General features: G+C 46.2%; 1 pseudogene; it reads right to left on the bottom strand.

Moving 5' to 3' along the window:
• Positions 1 to 1,598: 1,598 nt before the first annotated feature.
• Positions 1,599 to 2,180, bottom strand: LOC134484405 (large ribosomal subunit protein eL19-like; annotated as a pseudogene).
• Positions 2,181 to 15,329: the final 13,149 nt, after the last annotated feature.

The raw sequence follows: 15,329 nt of genomic DNA, 5'->3' as shown, positions 1-15,329 counted from the left end.
CATGAGTCTTTAAGCAAGACTATAAACAATGGTGTAATTATCATATATGTGAAGAGACCCTGTGGTGGTTTGAATATACACTGTCCAGGGAATGGCACTATGAGGAGGTTGACCTTCTTGGAGGAGGGGTCTCACTGTGGGGTGAGTTCTTGAAATCCTTCTCCCAGCCATGTGGGAGACAGTCTGCTCCTGGATTCATTTAGATGAAGATGTTGAAGTCTCAGCTCCTTTTCTAGCACCAGGTCTGTCTGCACACTGCCATGCCCTCTTCCTTGATGATAATGGACTGACCCTCTTAACCTGTAAGCCAGCCCCGATTACATGTTGTCCTTGGTCATGGTGTCTCTTCTCAACAGTGGAAACCTAACTAAGACCCCAGACTGGATAGTTCACGGGATTGCTCAAATGTCCTTGGCACCATCACTCTTTTATCTTCTGCAATGGCCCAACCCAATCTCTCTCCAGTCCAGGGTGCTCCTCCATTCTTGGTTCTCACAGGACTCCCCTATACAAGGCACTTTCCCTCAGAGTCTCTTAGTGTCTACAATACCACCAGCCATGGCATCTTCTTTATTGATAGGGTGAAGTCTATTTTCGGGGATGGGCACCAAGTATCCATGTGGTTTTGGAGAGTAGCAGAGCATCTCCGGGGACAGGACACAGTTTCTGGGTCTTAGAGAGAGAGCTCAGCCATGAAGAATACTTGTTACTCTTGCAGAGGACCCAGGTTCTATTCCGAGCATCCATATGATGGCTCACTGTTGAAGTGTTAGCCAGTTTAAGGAGATCTAATGCCCTCTCTTGGCCTCTTCAGACATCAGGCAGGCACGTGGTGCCCACAGTTCCATGTAGCCAGATCATTCACACATTCGATAATATAAACACATCTGATTTTTAAAATGTATGAGGTTTGGAATATGGGTGATGCTGAGCATGGATCCCAACAGCTCTCTTTTAAGTGGGGTAGCCCTGGTCTCTGTTGGCCAGACAGGCTGCTGACAGTGTGTCCTGAATTGTCTGAATTAAATGGTTGAGGCTCTAGGCAGGCCCACATCGCTGATGTTGCTCTCATCTGAACTAGACAGGATAACTTTATGTTTTTGTGTACACACATTCCTAATGCCTTAATCACTTTAGCTGATATGGGCTCGGGTATTTGCCAGCCATTTAGGGATGAAGAGGCTTAATGTGTTTCTTCTTTAAAACAACAACAAAAACAACAACAACAAAAACAACAACAACAACAACAATGACTAAAACAGCAGCAGCAACAACAACACCCCAAAACAAACAAACAAAAAACCAACAAGTTTGTATTTTTATTAAAACCACAACAAGTTCATATTCACCAGAAAAGTAAACTGGAATTTATGTTGTCTGGTGGGTACTTGTTCCTCTCTCTAGATCGCTATTGTATTAGGGTTTCCAGAGAAACAGATATGGCAGAATGAATACAAATTGTCTTAGTTAGATTTCCATAGCTGTGAACAGACACCACAGGCCAGGTAACTCTTTTTTAATTTTAAGGCTTCTTTTATTTTAATGACTGATCATGTGAGGCCACAGTGAGGTCACTATGCACAGATGTGAAGGAAGCTTTATTTCTTGGTCTCTTCCTCCTTTGACAGAGTCTTGATGATCTCCTCCTTCTTGGTCTGGAGGCGCTCCTCCCACGCGTTTTTGTGCTGCCTTGGTATTAGATTTGTAAGCTTCATCCTGGTCAACCAGTAGCTTCTTGTGGGCTTCCTCTGCCTTCAGTTTGTGGATCTGCTCCAAAAGAATCCATTGATTTTTGAATACATTCCTTTTGACCTTCAGGTACAGGCTGAGATACATATGGTGGTCAATCTTCTTAGATTCCCAGTATCTCCTGAGAAGCCGGTGCAGGATCCTCATCCTTCTCATCCAGGTCACCCTCTCAGGCACCCAAGTGTTGGCAGTACCCTTTCTCTTCCCTATGACCATATGCCTGCCCTTCAAGGTATTTTACGGCAGCAAGACTGAGAATGTACAGTTAAAGGCTTCCAGATGATAAGGCCATCTTCAATCAGCTTTCTGATCAGCTGAGAGGAGTTGGCATTGGCGATTTTATTGGTCTCATTGGGGTCTAACTGGACCTTCTTTTTAGCACAGTGGAAGACACTAGAGGCAAGCCTCTTCTGTAGCCTGAGCATGCTCATGGCTGCAGACTCAATAGCCAAGGTAACTCTTATAAAGGACAAGATTCCACTGCAGCTGGCTCACAGTTTCAGAGGTTCAGTCCATTTTCATCATGGCAGGAATCATGGAGCATCCAGGCAGACTTGGTGCTGGAGGAGCCCAAAGTTCTTGATGCACAGACAGCAGAAAGGAGTTGTCTGTACCACTGGGCATAGTTTGAGTATATACAAATCTCAAAGAAAAGTCACCATAGTGGCACACTTCTTCCAACAAAGTCACACCTACTCCAACAAGGCCACAACCAACCCAACAAGGCCACACCTACTCCAACAATGCCACACCTACTCCAACCAGGCCACACCTACTCCAACAAGGCCACACCCACTCCAACAAGGCCACACCCACTCCAACAAGGCCACACCTACTCCAACAAGGCCACACCTACTGCAACAAGGCCACACCTACTCCAACAAGGCCACACCTACTGCAACAAGGCCACACCCACTCCAAAAGGGCCACACCCACTCCAACAAGGCCACACATACTCCAACAAGGCCACACCTACTCCAACAAAGCCACACCTACTGCATCAAGGCCACACCCACTCCAACAAGGCCACACCCACTCCAAAATGGCCACACCTATTCCAACAAGGCCACACCTACTGCAGCAAGGCCACACCCACTCCAACAAGGCCACACCCACTCCAACATGGGCACACCTATTCCAACAAGGCCACACCTACTGCAGCAAGGCCACACCCACTCCAACAAGGCCACACCTACTCCAACAAGGCCACACCTACTGCAACAAGGCCACACCTACTGCAACAAGGCCACACCCACTCCAAAAGGGCCACACCCACTCCAACAAGGACACACATACTACAAAAAGGCCACACCTACTCCAACAAAGACACACCTACTGCATCAAGGCCACACCCACTCCAACAAGGCCACACCCACTCCAACATGGCCACACCTATTCCAACAAGGCCACACCTACTGCAGCAAGGCCACACCCACTCCAACAAGGCCACACCTAGTCCAACAAGGCCACACCCACTCCAACAAGGCCACACCTACTCCAACAAGGTCACACCTACTCCAACAAGGCCACACCTCCTAATAGTATCCCTCCTCATAGGTCAAGCATTCAAACACATGAGTCTATGGTGCCCACTCCTATTCAAACCACCAAACACATCAAAAGGTAATTTGACTTACAGACCACTGGATAATCTAACAATGGCTGTCCCATACAAGGGTACTGAAAACCCCGTTGGCTACTCAGTCTATGATGATTGATGCCTCAGCCATCTTAACCTGGTGCTGAAGGCATGTGAGTTTCCTGGAGGAGTTGGTCTTCAGTCTACAATGAGATATCAGAGAAGGTGGTTAGAATATTAGCAAAGGAATGCAGCAGCCACAGGAGAGATGAACTTGCCAGTGAGAGTGAAGGCAGGCAGACAAAAATCAAAGCCTCCTTCTTTCACATTCTTAAATCTCGGTTGCCACCAGAAGATCCCACCCACACTTAGGGCAAATCTTCCTGATTCCAATAACCTGATCAAGAAAATCCCTCACAAGAGTGCCCAGATGCATGCATTTTAATTGAATTCAGAGTCAGTGAAGTCATCAACCAAGATTAGTGATCATGTCTGCCAACTCTCTCATACAATTTATTTTTCTTGTTTGGTTTATATTTTGGGCCCGAGATTTACCAAGCCGTGCCACTCATGTTGCTTAGCCTTGAAGCATTCATCTGCATTCTGTTCTCACTAGAAATCAAGAAGCACATTGTGTGTTCACCCCTCTCCTGGCTGATCCCTGCCTCACCCAGGAACCAGCCAGCTTGCTGTCACTCCAGTCTCAGAGACTGGATGGCTGATAATGAGGCTTCAAGTCCAAGATCAGAGCCTGGCAAATTGACTGAAGCCTGCTACCTGGCTTGTAGATGGTGCGTTCTGCCTATATCTTTCTGGGCTGAGAAGGTCCAGCAAGCTCTCTGGGGATTCTTTTTAAACATAAGTGCACCAATAACACAGAGGAGGAGTCAATCTTTATGACTGAAGTCACACCCTCCAAAGTACTGCTTCCCAATGATGTCATCTTTGGTGACATCTTCCTAGTGGTGAGGTAGGGGAGACATTTAGATAACAGCAACCTCTACCGTTGGAGATGGCTCTCCTCCAGCTTGCACCATCATCATCAGGCTTCTGTGTGGAGGCAGCACAGGCAACCTAAGTCCCAAGAATGTCCCTGTTATGTCTCCTTGGCCCTAATGTCCCCTGCACCATGACCCTCACCCTGTAACATCTGGCCTTGTGTGCACCAGAGCTCAGCTTCCCTGATGTCAGGCTCCTGGGATCTACCTCTATCTCTTTTTAAACCCACTTGTTAGCTAAAGGATATGGGTTAGCAGGTAAACTGCTTGCTGTACATGCATGGAGACCTGAGCCTGGATCCCCAGAGCCAACTTACTAGTCTAAAGTGGTATCATGCACTCTGACCCCAGAATCAGGGAGACAGAGACCTGGGGACCTCTGAAGTTCACTGGCCACCCCATAGTCAATGTTTTACTTAGGGTTATACTGCTATGAACGGACACCATAACAAAGGTAACTCTTATAAAGACACCATTTAATTGGGGTTGGCTTACAGGTTTAGAGGTTCAGTCCTTTACCATCAAGGTGGGAACATGGCAGCATCCAGGCCGGCACAGTGCAGGAGGAGCTGAGAGTTCTACATCTTCATCTGAAGGCTGCTAGGGGAATACTGGCTTTCAGGTAGCTAGGATGAGGGTCTTAAAGCCCACACCCACAGTAACACACTCACTCCAACAAGACCACATCCACTCCAACAGGGCCATACCCTCTAAAGCAGCCTCTCCCAGGGCTAAACATACACGCACACACACACACACACACACACACACACACACACACACGCAGGCACACAGCACACACGCACCCAAACCATCACAGGCATCAGTTCCCAGATCCCAGTGAGAAAAGCCTACCTCAAAAACCAAGACATGCACTGGCAAGATAGCTCAGCATGCAAGGACACTTGCCACCAAGCCTGAGGATCTGAGTTCAATCCCCACGACTCACCAGGTGGAAGATGGGACTGAATCCTACAACATGTCCCTTGCTCTCTACATATGTGTTGTAGCATGTATGTGTCTCCCCCGATTAAGTAAAACTATTACAAAGAGGAATGACACCCAAAATTGTCCTCTGACCTCTACAAGCATGCACATACACAAGTCACGAGTGTATACACACACACACACACACACACACACACACACACACACACAAACACACACACCACTTGTCTTGGAGAAGAATCTCATGTAGAAGTTTTTCAAGATAATACTGGTCTTAGTGCAATTCTTATTCTATTGTCCAAAGAGAGAGACATCTCTAATAGGTCGAGGTATGCACAACGTTTCCCATCTAACGAAATAGGAAACGGGAACGTTATGTTTCCCAATTTCAGGATGAAAATCAGTGCATTCTGCTCTGTGACCTTGCACGTTCCTGCTTATCTTCAGAAGTGATAGCCAGACATTGCTGTCACCTGGTCAATTGGAAGTGCCAATATGGCATTGGGGTGGGACAGGGATGAGAGACAATCTGGTCCTGGTCCACACACAAACCCACAGCTGTAGGGATCCGTTCCCTGCTTCATTTGACATAGTAGGGACAGCATCAGAGGGAAAAGGGCTTATGCCTCTTAAATAAGAAACAAGCTTATGCAGTTTCATAGGAAATAAGCTGACACAAGCTTGGGTTTCTGTTGATCCTTTTCTTGAGTGAGTGAAGACACAGTTTTCAGCTTTCCCTAATAGGCTCTGGGTTTCCTTTTAACATTCTCATCTCAATGCTCCGAATTCCCTCTCTTTGTGTGTAATGCCCTTATGGTGCTTGAATCACTCTGGTCAGGCCATTAGTCCTAATAGTTACTTAATGTTTCCTTTTCAAACACACGGCTTGGGATGAGGGAGACAGCTTGGGGTGGAGCCTGAGGAACTGGACACAAGGTAAAAACTAAGCATGGATATAAGTTCTTTTACCAAGAGTTGGAGAATTCCTGGGATTTACTGCCAGCCCTTCTGACCTATACTGGTGAGATTCAGACAACAGAGAGACCATGCATGTAACGAATTTTCCTCAGAAAACCCCCAGAGCACTTTCTTTAAAGAGGAGATAGTTGCAAAAACAGATGCAAGGGAAAGGAAGTTGTAATGGAAACGAGTCTGACACCCCTTCATTATATGGGGATTCATGTAGACTTAGATTTTTTTCAAACCTACTTTAATAAGGGTTCTCAAATGCTTAGAGCCCCCTTCTAGCCCACTGTCAAAAGGTAGGGGAGAAAAGATGATAAATAGGGCAAGTGGATGTGGACCTGTTTAGAAGTAGTTCTTTGGGGCAAATACCATCTGAGCTGTCAGGACACCGGCAGTCCAGTCCCATAGTGTCAGGACACCAATAGTCCAGTTGAAAAAAAAATGTCACAAAACACAAGTCAGCACTGGTAGCACAATCTACCAAAACAGTCAGGCCTCCACCAAACTGGCACTAGTCAGCAGGAGTGACCAGAACCAGCTGGAGCACCAGGAGCTCTTTCCACACTTCAATAAAGTGAAGGTCAGTGAGAATCAAGACCAAGGAGGGATTACAGGGCAAACAATGCAAGCACCTCATCAGTGTCTACTGAATCATACTCGTAATCTCTCCCAATATCACGTGACTCGCCTTAACGAAACCCCACATGAGTCTGCATCACAGGACAACCAGAAATTTCCACTTCAGACACCAGAGTGTGAGGAACGAGAGAGAGATTGAGACATATGGAACAAACAAGGATATCCCCTTGAATTGAACCATGTCCTCAAATGACTGGGAAGGGAAGATACCTCTTTGCCGAGCTGCTAAATTCCATTTAAATCACAATGGAATCCAACTGGCCGGTTTCCTAAAATTGTCACTGATGTTACCTGATACACACGCCTTATACTTTGTGGCTGATGATGGACTTTCATTCAATAGCTCTAGCCGTCCTTTTGCTACTTTGTAGGTTCTCCTTTCTTTCACATTCAACCCTCTAACACTAGACAGGAGAGAAAAGAGGAGAGAGGGAAAGGGGTTCTATCACCATTAGACAACCTCCTGTTGATTAGGGGCATCGAGTTCCTTGCGGGGCAAGTTTGATCTTCATTGTCAGGATGTTTAGTTTCTTCTTTGGGCGTGACTATTTAACAAACTGCAACCAACAGCAGCCCACCTCTGGGGCTCTAGCATTTATATGTTCTCTGAAAAGTCTCCAGCATCCCAAATGTTACACACGTGCAAAATCTATCTGCTGCTGGCAAAGTCACGCCCCTGCCAGAGCACGAGGCAAATCATAGTCAGCCATTGTTGACAATCGGAAGCATTCCCATACCCACAGCCTGGATTAAAACAAAAACATACTCTTATAATATTTCTATGTTTTTAAATACACCAAAATTCTCACTGCAAATAGCCAGTTTCATTTGGATATTAGTATAACTGACTTTCTATCCTTTAATCCACGGAGGGCATCCTGATTAGCTTGAATCAGTCATGCTAGCTTTGTTCTGTGAATGTCACTGGTGTTGAGGTGCATCAGAAGACTCACTGAGACACACCAAAAACCTTCTGAGCAACAATTTTTTTCTGCCTGTCACAAAGAGGGAGCTATCCAAGACATTTTCATCTCTCTTCCTCCTCCTCCCATCCAGGGTTGGAGTTCTGCTGTGGAGGAGTGTGATGTGTTCTCTGGGGATGCAGCCGCCATCTTGTGACTACATTACAGCCAATCACTGAGGGCAGTAAGATGAGAAAGATGGATGAGCCAAGAGTTCTGTGGGATGGCTGGGCTTGTGAACTGATGCTGTGTGTGCTTTGGTGTTTCTTCCCAAGTCAATCACACCCTTGGGATTAAGGGACACTGATTGGTTTTATATTACTGTGACCAGATACATTCCCAGCAGATATATTTATTGTGTTTGCCCTTCTCAGGCCAGAATTATTGCCAGCCTCATTTGAACGCACCTTCTGTCCTATCAGAACCCCACTTTGCCAGCCCCTCCCCAGGACCTCCTTAGCAATTAGCAAACACACACTCAAATAAGGACCAATGTCCTAGGAGGTGGATGTGATACAACAATTAAAACACACTCACCAGGAAGGACAATGGAATATTATTTAAAATGTTTCTGCCCAAAGAAGAGTGAAGTCAATATAATTTTAAAGTTACATTCTTTTATCTCTCTCTCTCCCCGTTAAAATTTTGATAACTATCTGCTAAATATCCGAACTTTCTCAGGAGTACACGACACAGATGATATCCACACCTGCCTTCTTCTTGATTACTGTGGGTGTTAAGTTATACTTCATGGACTAAAAGTATTTCCTTTTTTAGTGGAGCATAAAGCAGATGAGGTTTGTTCCAGAAACTTCACATTTTACAAATGCAAAATGCCGCCCTATTGAGAAACAATGCAAAATCCTTCATAGCTCACGTGGCTTCCTGTCTTCTAATTAGAAATTTAGCCCACATGGTATTGTCATGGAAGGAACGTGTGCCTTACAGAAAGACATTGGTCTGTCAGAGGAATGGCTTTCAAAAGTCCTGAGGTGGGGTTCTCGGGCTAAGGAGCTGGCTTAGCCAGTAAAGTGTTTGCCATGAAAGTATGAGGGTCTGAGTTCGGTCCCTAGAACCCACGTTAAAAAATAAAAGTCAGACATGGTGGCCTGGAATCCTGGTACCAGAGAGGTGGACAGATGCATCTCCAAAGTTCTCTGGTCCACCAGCTCAACTGGTATGTTTGGGGTGTAAGTGTGAGACTTTGTTGCAAGAAAACAAAGCAAAGCAGGGTGGACCTGTCTCAGTTCCTTCTCTTTGCTCTGAGGAAATACTGTGTGAACTACTCAGGGAGGAAAGGGTTGACTTCAGCTTGATCAGTGCCCATCAGGAAGAAAGTCAGGGCAGGAACTCAAGGCAGAGACTTGAAGGCAGCAGCTGAAGCAGAGGCCATGGAGGAACAACCGCTTACTGGCTCTCTGCTCATTGCTGGGTCAACGTGCTTTCTTCTGTAACCAGGACCGCCCACCCAGAGATGGCGCCATCCACAGTGGGTCTCCACACACCAAACATTATTCCAAAAGATGCCTCACAGATCTGTCCACAGGCAAATAAAATGGAGACAAATCCTCAGCTGAGGTCCCCTGTAGTAAAAAAAAAAAATAATAATAATAATAAGAATTATAATAATAATAATAATAATAATAAAAATCATCCCGACGCGGGGTTACTCACCTCAATGGTTTCTGTTCCCGAATGAAAGAAACACGTCCAGCCTCTATATCTAAAGCAGCCCGTAGCTGGGCAGCTGCCTACCCTCCATCCTGTTAGAATCCACCTCCCAGCAATAACTCCAACTTACTATTTACTAAATTCTATGCTTCATCTTGGCTGTTCTTGAATCCAAGGTGCAGCCCTCTGGGCCATGATCTATTAGCCCTTTTATACGGCAGCTCTGCCCTTCTGCATGTTATTTCCCTTCCATGGCAGCCTCTGTCTCCCCTCCTCCACACTCCCCTAAGGCATGGGGACCTCTCTATCCTGCTTGCTCGTGGACACAAGCCCGGCAACCCTAAATCCCTAAATCCCGTCTCTCTCTCTGTCTCTGTCTCTGTCTCTGTCTCTGTCTCTGTCTCTCTCTCTCTCTCTCTCTCTCTCTCTATCTCTCTCTCTCGCTCGCTCGCTCTCGCTCTCGCTCTCGCTCTGTGTGTGTGTGTTTGTGTGCGTATGTGTGTGTATGTGTGTGTGTGTGTGTGTGTGTGTGAGAGTGTGTGTTCGCGCGAGGCCTACTGACACTTAGTTTCTAGACACTCACCTTCCACAATACTGAGAGAATGAGCATCTGTTGTGATATCCCCCACGTATGGGCATGTGTTGTAGCCACTTTAGGGCACTCACACTGAATCCTTTGCTGCTCTCAGCTTGGCCCAAGCCCAGTGGGGATGAAATGGGCACACAGAAGGGGAGATGCTTGCCCTGAGATAACCCCTGTAGATCCTGTCATAGCTCTCAGCTCTCTGGGTTGAGTGGTTGTATATCCCAGGGCCCATTTGTAGTCAGGACCCTGTTCCTTAGCAAGTGCTATTCTTGATAGGATGAGCAGCCAACTCTTAGTGGGATGTCCGCTGCTGGAGCCACTGCTGTAGCTTCTCCTGAGACAGTGGCACTGCATGTGTGGGACTATTCCTCTCTTAGTGCTAGACACCAGGTAAATCCGCTCAGCCCCAGGACTGCTCAGTGTGGGTCTCCTTCCTCCCCTTCTCTTTATCACCATCTGAGAATTCAGGATGGGTCTCTATGTGCAGAGCTGTGAGGACTGTTCTCTGCCAGGCAAGCCTCTCTTCTCTCCACTTCCCCAAGCTTCATGTCTCATTCATGTCAGCATAGAGGAGACACGGCTGATGGTGTAGGAAGTCCTTCTTAACTCCCCTGGGAGCTTGTCAGAGCTGCTTAGAGGGGCAGAACTTGTGGATTTCTACTGCAAAGGCAGGTCCACTCTGTGGAGAAGGGAGGCAGCAACAGACTGAGGGGTAGAACTGAGCCCAGCCTGCTGCGGGCTCCCTTGTGTTTCCGGAGCATCTTCATTACACAGTTTTGTTTGCTCAACACAGTTATTGGTAGCATCACTCTGGGCCCCCTTTGCTCGTGGTTTGAAATTTTGAGCTAATGCTAAAGTAACCTCTGGAAAGGGGTGCAGCTGGGAGATGTAGTTTCTTCTGTTCAAGTAAATCACAACTTTGTAAGCAGCGGGCGAGGTTGTTGCAAGTTTAGCTATTTTCCTCTCTGGGTTTCTTGTATCTTCTTCTTTGAGGCCGGGGAGTTGGGCAGGGATCCTGGCTGTTTCACACCGCACACCTTAGGTCTTAGGATGCGCTGCTGGGGAAACAACAGCCATTCTCTACAGCACTCCCTCCCTTAGCACGGGACCTTGGGAGACATTTGGTAATCAAAGGACAGCACTAGCAAGAATGGTCTTTGCTCTCGCTTTAGTTACAATGTTGTTTCGGGACCTCTGGACAGTTATTTATTCATGGGTTGTGTTGGGAATCCATTGGAATTGAAGCATTCCCTTCTGGAGGGAAGAAGGAAGCTCAGAAGGTTCAGGAAGCTTAAGAAACCTTTAAGGCTTAGGTACCTCGAAGGTTATGACGCTCAGGTCCTGTTCCAAAGAGCAATCAGATGAGAACAATTGCCCCGGGGGTCGGGGGCAGCCATGATGAAGGGGGCCTCTTGGGTGGAGCTGCCTGCTAGTTGGGCTGGAAGCTACAGGATGTAACTATTTTGAGTGTCACCCATGCTGGAGTGGGTTGTCCACTGATAGAGTTGTCTGAGCCACTCGTCTGCTCCTGAATAGCCATGATAAGGTAGACCTGGCTGGAATCGTTTGTAGTTGGAGGCATACATGAGGTGAACACACATTGTTCAGGTCTACCCAGGACAGGTCACGTGACATAAGCTGCTAGACATTCATGTAGGTTAAAAAGTAGCAGAAGTCACCCTATGTTAACATAACCAGAACTAGGTAGCTAAGGGAACAAAGCTAATGCAGGGTATTGGGCACAGGTTCTAGAGGCCCCAGGGGAGGAAGGATGTTCCTCATCCTCGCCCCTCATCCCTGCACCTCTGTGCTGGTCCAGATACCACCAGGCAGGACGCCATCTTACATTCCACATCTACACTGGTTTACCGCCCAGATCCAAAACTTCAGGAACCTACAGCACTACAAAGACCTCACGGGCTGCAGGGAGGACACAGCCAGTACAGAAGTTGCTTAAAGTTAAAGGAGAACTATCACTCGTGTAGGGAGAGGACCTTTTCACTCTCCAGGAGCCTTGCATGAGAGCTCGGGCCTCCTGGGATCCACAGTTCTTACTTCAGGGCTCAGCAAAGCTCGGGTCAAATGTAGTCGTTGGTCGGAGCTGCCTACATTGCTAACTGAGGTGCCGTTCTTTTATTTTCTGCCACAACAAAATTAACACTTAATTACGGTGGCATGTTTTTCATCTTGTGATACACAGTGCTGACCCACGAAGGCACAGGGAAAACATTACCATCTGTTTCCACCTCTCTTCGGGAATAGGATGCTTGTTTCCTGCGGGGAAGTTGTGAGTTCCCCTGTAACACAGGTTATGTTCTAAAAGGATAGGAGGGGGGGCTCCAATCTGCTCTGTAGTAGTTGCATTCTGATACAATGCTGTCTATTTACCTTATTTGTCTGTCTGCCTGGCTGTCTATCTTATCTATCTAATCTATCATTTGTCTATCATCTATCATCTATTTATCCATCCATCCATCTACTTTCTATCTATCTATCTATCTATCTATCTATCTATCTATCTATCTATCTATCTATTTATCTGTCTGTCTATTATCTATCATTTGTCTTTCTGTCTATCTATAATTTGTCTATTTACTATCTATCTACCATTTGTTTATCTAATATCTATCATCTATTTATCTAAGGTGTGTGCATGGGTGTGTGTAGATGCATATGTGTGCAGATGTGTTTATATGTCTCCACATTCAGGTAGAGTCAGAGAACAACCTCAGGCCTCATCCTCAGGCATGGTCTGTGTTTTTGAGACGGGGTCTCTAATTGGCCAGGAGCTTACCCATCATGCCAGCTGTGGTGGTCAGCAGATCCTGGGGATCCTGTCCTTGTTTCCCCAACTGGCATTAGAAGCTTTCTCCACTCACATTTTGATGTGGGTTCTGGATATCAAACACGGGTCTTCATGCTTATGAGGTATCCTGGTTAGTTTTCACTGACATCGTGACATAACTTAGAAGAGACTTGACATAGAGTCTCCTGGTGAGAGAACCTCACCTAAAGTGCTGCCTCCATCAGATTGGCTTGTGTCCTAATGGGTGAGAGACTGTCTCAACTGACAGGTGATGACGCTGGGCCCACCCACTGTGGGTGTCATCATTCCTAGGCCAGGGTGTCTGGGCTTCATGAGAACGTGAACTAAGCATGGGCAGGTGAGTAAGGCTGTGAGCAGTATTCTTTTGTAATTCTCTCCTCGAGTTCCTGTCTGACTGCCCACAAAAGCTGGTGAGCCAAGGTGCAAGCCAAAGAAATGTTTTCCTTCTACACATTGTTTTTGGGTAGAGTGTTTGATCACAGCTGTAGAGAGGCAGACTAATATGTGAGGCAGACACTTTACTGCCTAGTGACCTGCTTCTTTGCAGTCATGCAGTATAAAAGAAAAAGCTTTAGGAATGGGCACCAAATGGCTGACTCTTTCTAGGGTGAACACAGAAATCAGATACCACAAAACTAGGATATATGTATATATATGTGTGTGTGTGTGTGTGTGTGTGTGTGTGTGTATGTATGTATGTATGTATGTATATATATGTATGTATGTATATATATGTATGTATATGTGTGTTGTATATATATATATGTGTGTGTGCATGTATTGTATATATATATAGTATATTGTATATATACAGTATAAAGGTATCACATTTGTGAAACTAAGTGCACACACGCTAATATGTATATGTGTATTTATAAAATTATCAGTGCATTCCATGTATGTATGTTTATGTGTGCATGCAGGCACGTGTGCTCATGTTCTTGGTGTGCATATTCATGCAGATATATGTGTCATGCATGTCTGTATGCATGAAAGTGTATGTCTGTGTTGATGCTATTTAGTCTTGTCCTCCAACTCCACACCGTAACCGGCCTGCTTCTCAGTGTCACTTTAGATGGAGCTGGGAGTCGTCTCCTTCTGGTAGGAAATGATGGACCGAAAGTGAATACGATCATAGACTGGAGACCCCAGCACAGTTCAGACACACATGGTGGGAGAGGCTCTGTACTCAGTTAGAAGCAGGTACTCAGGTCTCTGACTCTTGTCTATGAGCCAGAGAAGGACACCTTTCCTCTCTCCTATCCTGCCCTGGTTTCCATGAAGTGTCCTCGTGCTGCTCCTCAGAGTTGCTGGTAGGACGCTCCCTGCCTGTTGCCACAAGAGACAGACCTGCACCCGGAGAAGCCCAAGTGGGGACAGCGAGTATCTGCTGGTCCCGAAATCCAGGTTAACTCCAGCACTCCTGCTGATCACGTAACAGAGCTGTACAGTAGTCGTGGTGGTATAATTGATCGTTCCCACTTGCCTTATAAACCTTGGCCATTATCTTTCTGGTCCAGGCTTGAGAAATGGCCATACAGCGAGTTTTGCTACTACATTGCCCTGGGAGAGAGCAAAAAAAATTAATAGATATTATTAAAAGGCTTTTAATCCATGAACACATAACCAGCTGAAATGAGCTGAAAGTGCCTGTGACTGAACGGAGGATGTGTGAGGCATCTTTATCTAATAACCACCATTTGCCATAATAAATATTTCAAATCAAAGCCGATGAATCAAGTTCTTTCCTTTAAATCTGCTTCTGCCAATAGCCCTACACACCTGTAACCCATTTTACTGCTGTCTCTTCTACTGAGAGCGGCGGCAAAGGCTTTCTGTTCTCCCCAATGTCCCCACAGACTCAGTACTGATTCCTTTGGGTCCTCCATGGAAGGTACTTTTAAGCCTAAACCCACAGGCACCGTTTTGTGAGTGTGGGGGGTTGTGTGGAGTTCAATGTCCCCATTTGTGTGTCCAGCTTGAGCTCAGTTCTCACATCACATTCTCTTATCCGCGTGCTCACTCACCCCGAATCATTTCAGACAATGTTATACCCGCTTTCTTTTCCCAGGTGGGGCTTCTCTTCTCTTCTTGTCTCTTGGGCTTCACAGAAAGCCCCCCCCCATTCCCCTGAAATGGTTGACAATGTAAAGCACATCGTTAGGTGACCAGCAGGGGTTTTCAGAGCTAACAGGCACAGCGGAAGAAATATTGGTAAGATTTATTAAGTCATGAAGTAGTCCCGGGACTAATAATATTTGAAAATAAAAGAAAGAAATAACAATGCTTAAATAACAATGCACACGGGCGCACACACACAAACACACAGTCCTTCTACACAAGCATGCACACGCACTCAGGAGTTCACAGTTCACAGACAGGTGTCATCTTCTTCTGTGTTCTG

Source organism: Rattus norvegicus, chromosome Y, assembly GCF_021556685.1.
Source record: "Rattus norvegicus strain SHRSP/BbbUtx chromosome Y, alternate assembly SHRSP_T2T, whole genome shotgun sequence".
Taxonomy (NCBI): Eukaryota; Metazoa; Chordata; class Mammalia; order Rodentia; family Muridae; genus Rattus; species Rattus norvegicus.
The sequence above is the reverse complement of the archived record's forward strand: the minus strand, read 5'-3'. Positions and strand labels throughout refer to the sequence as shown.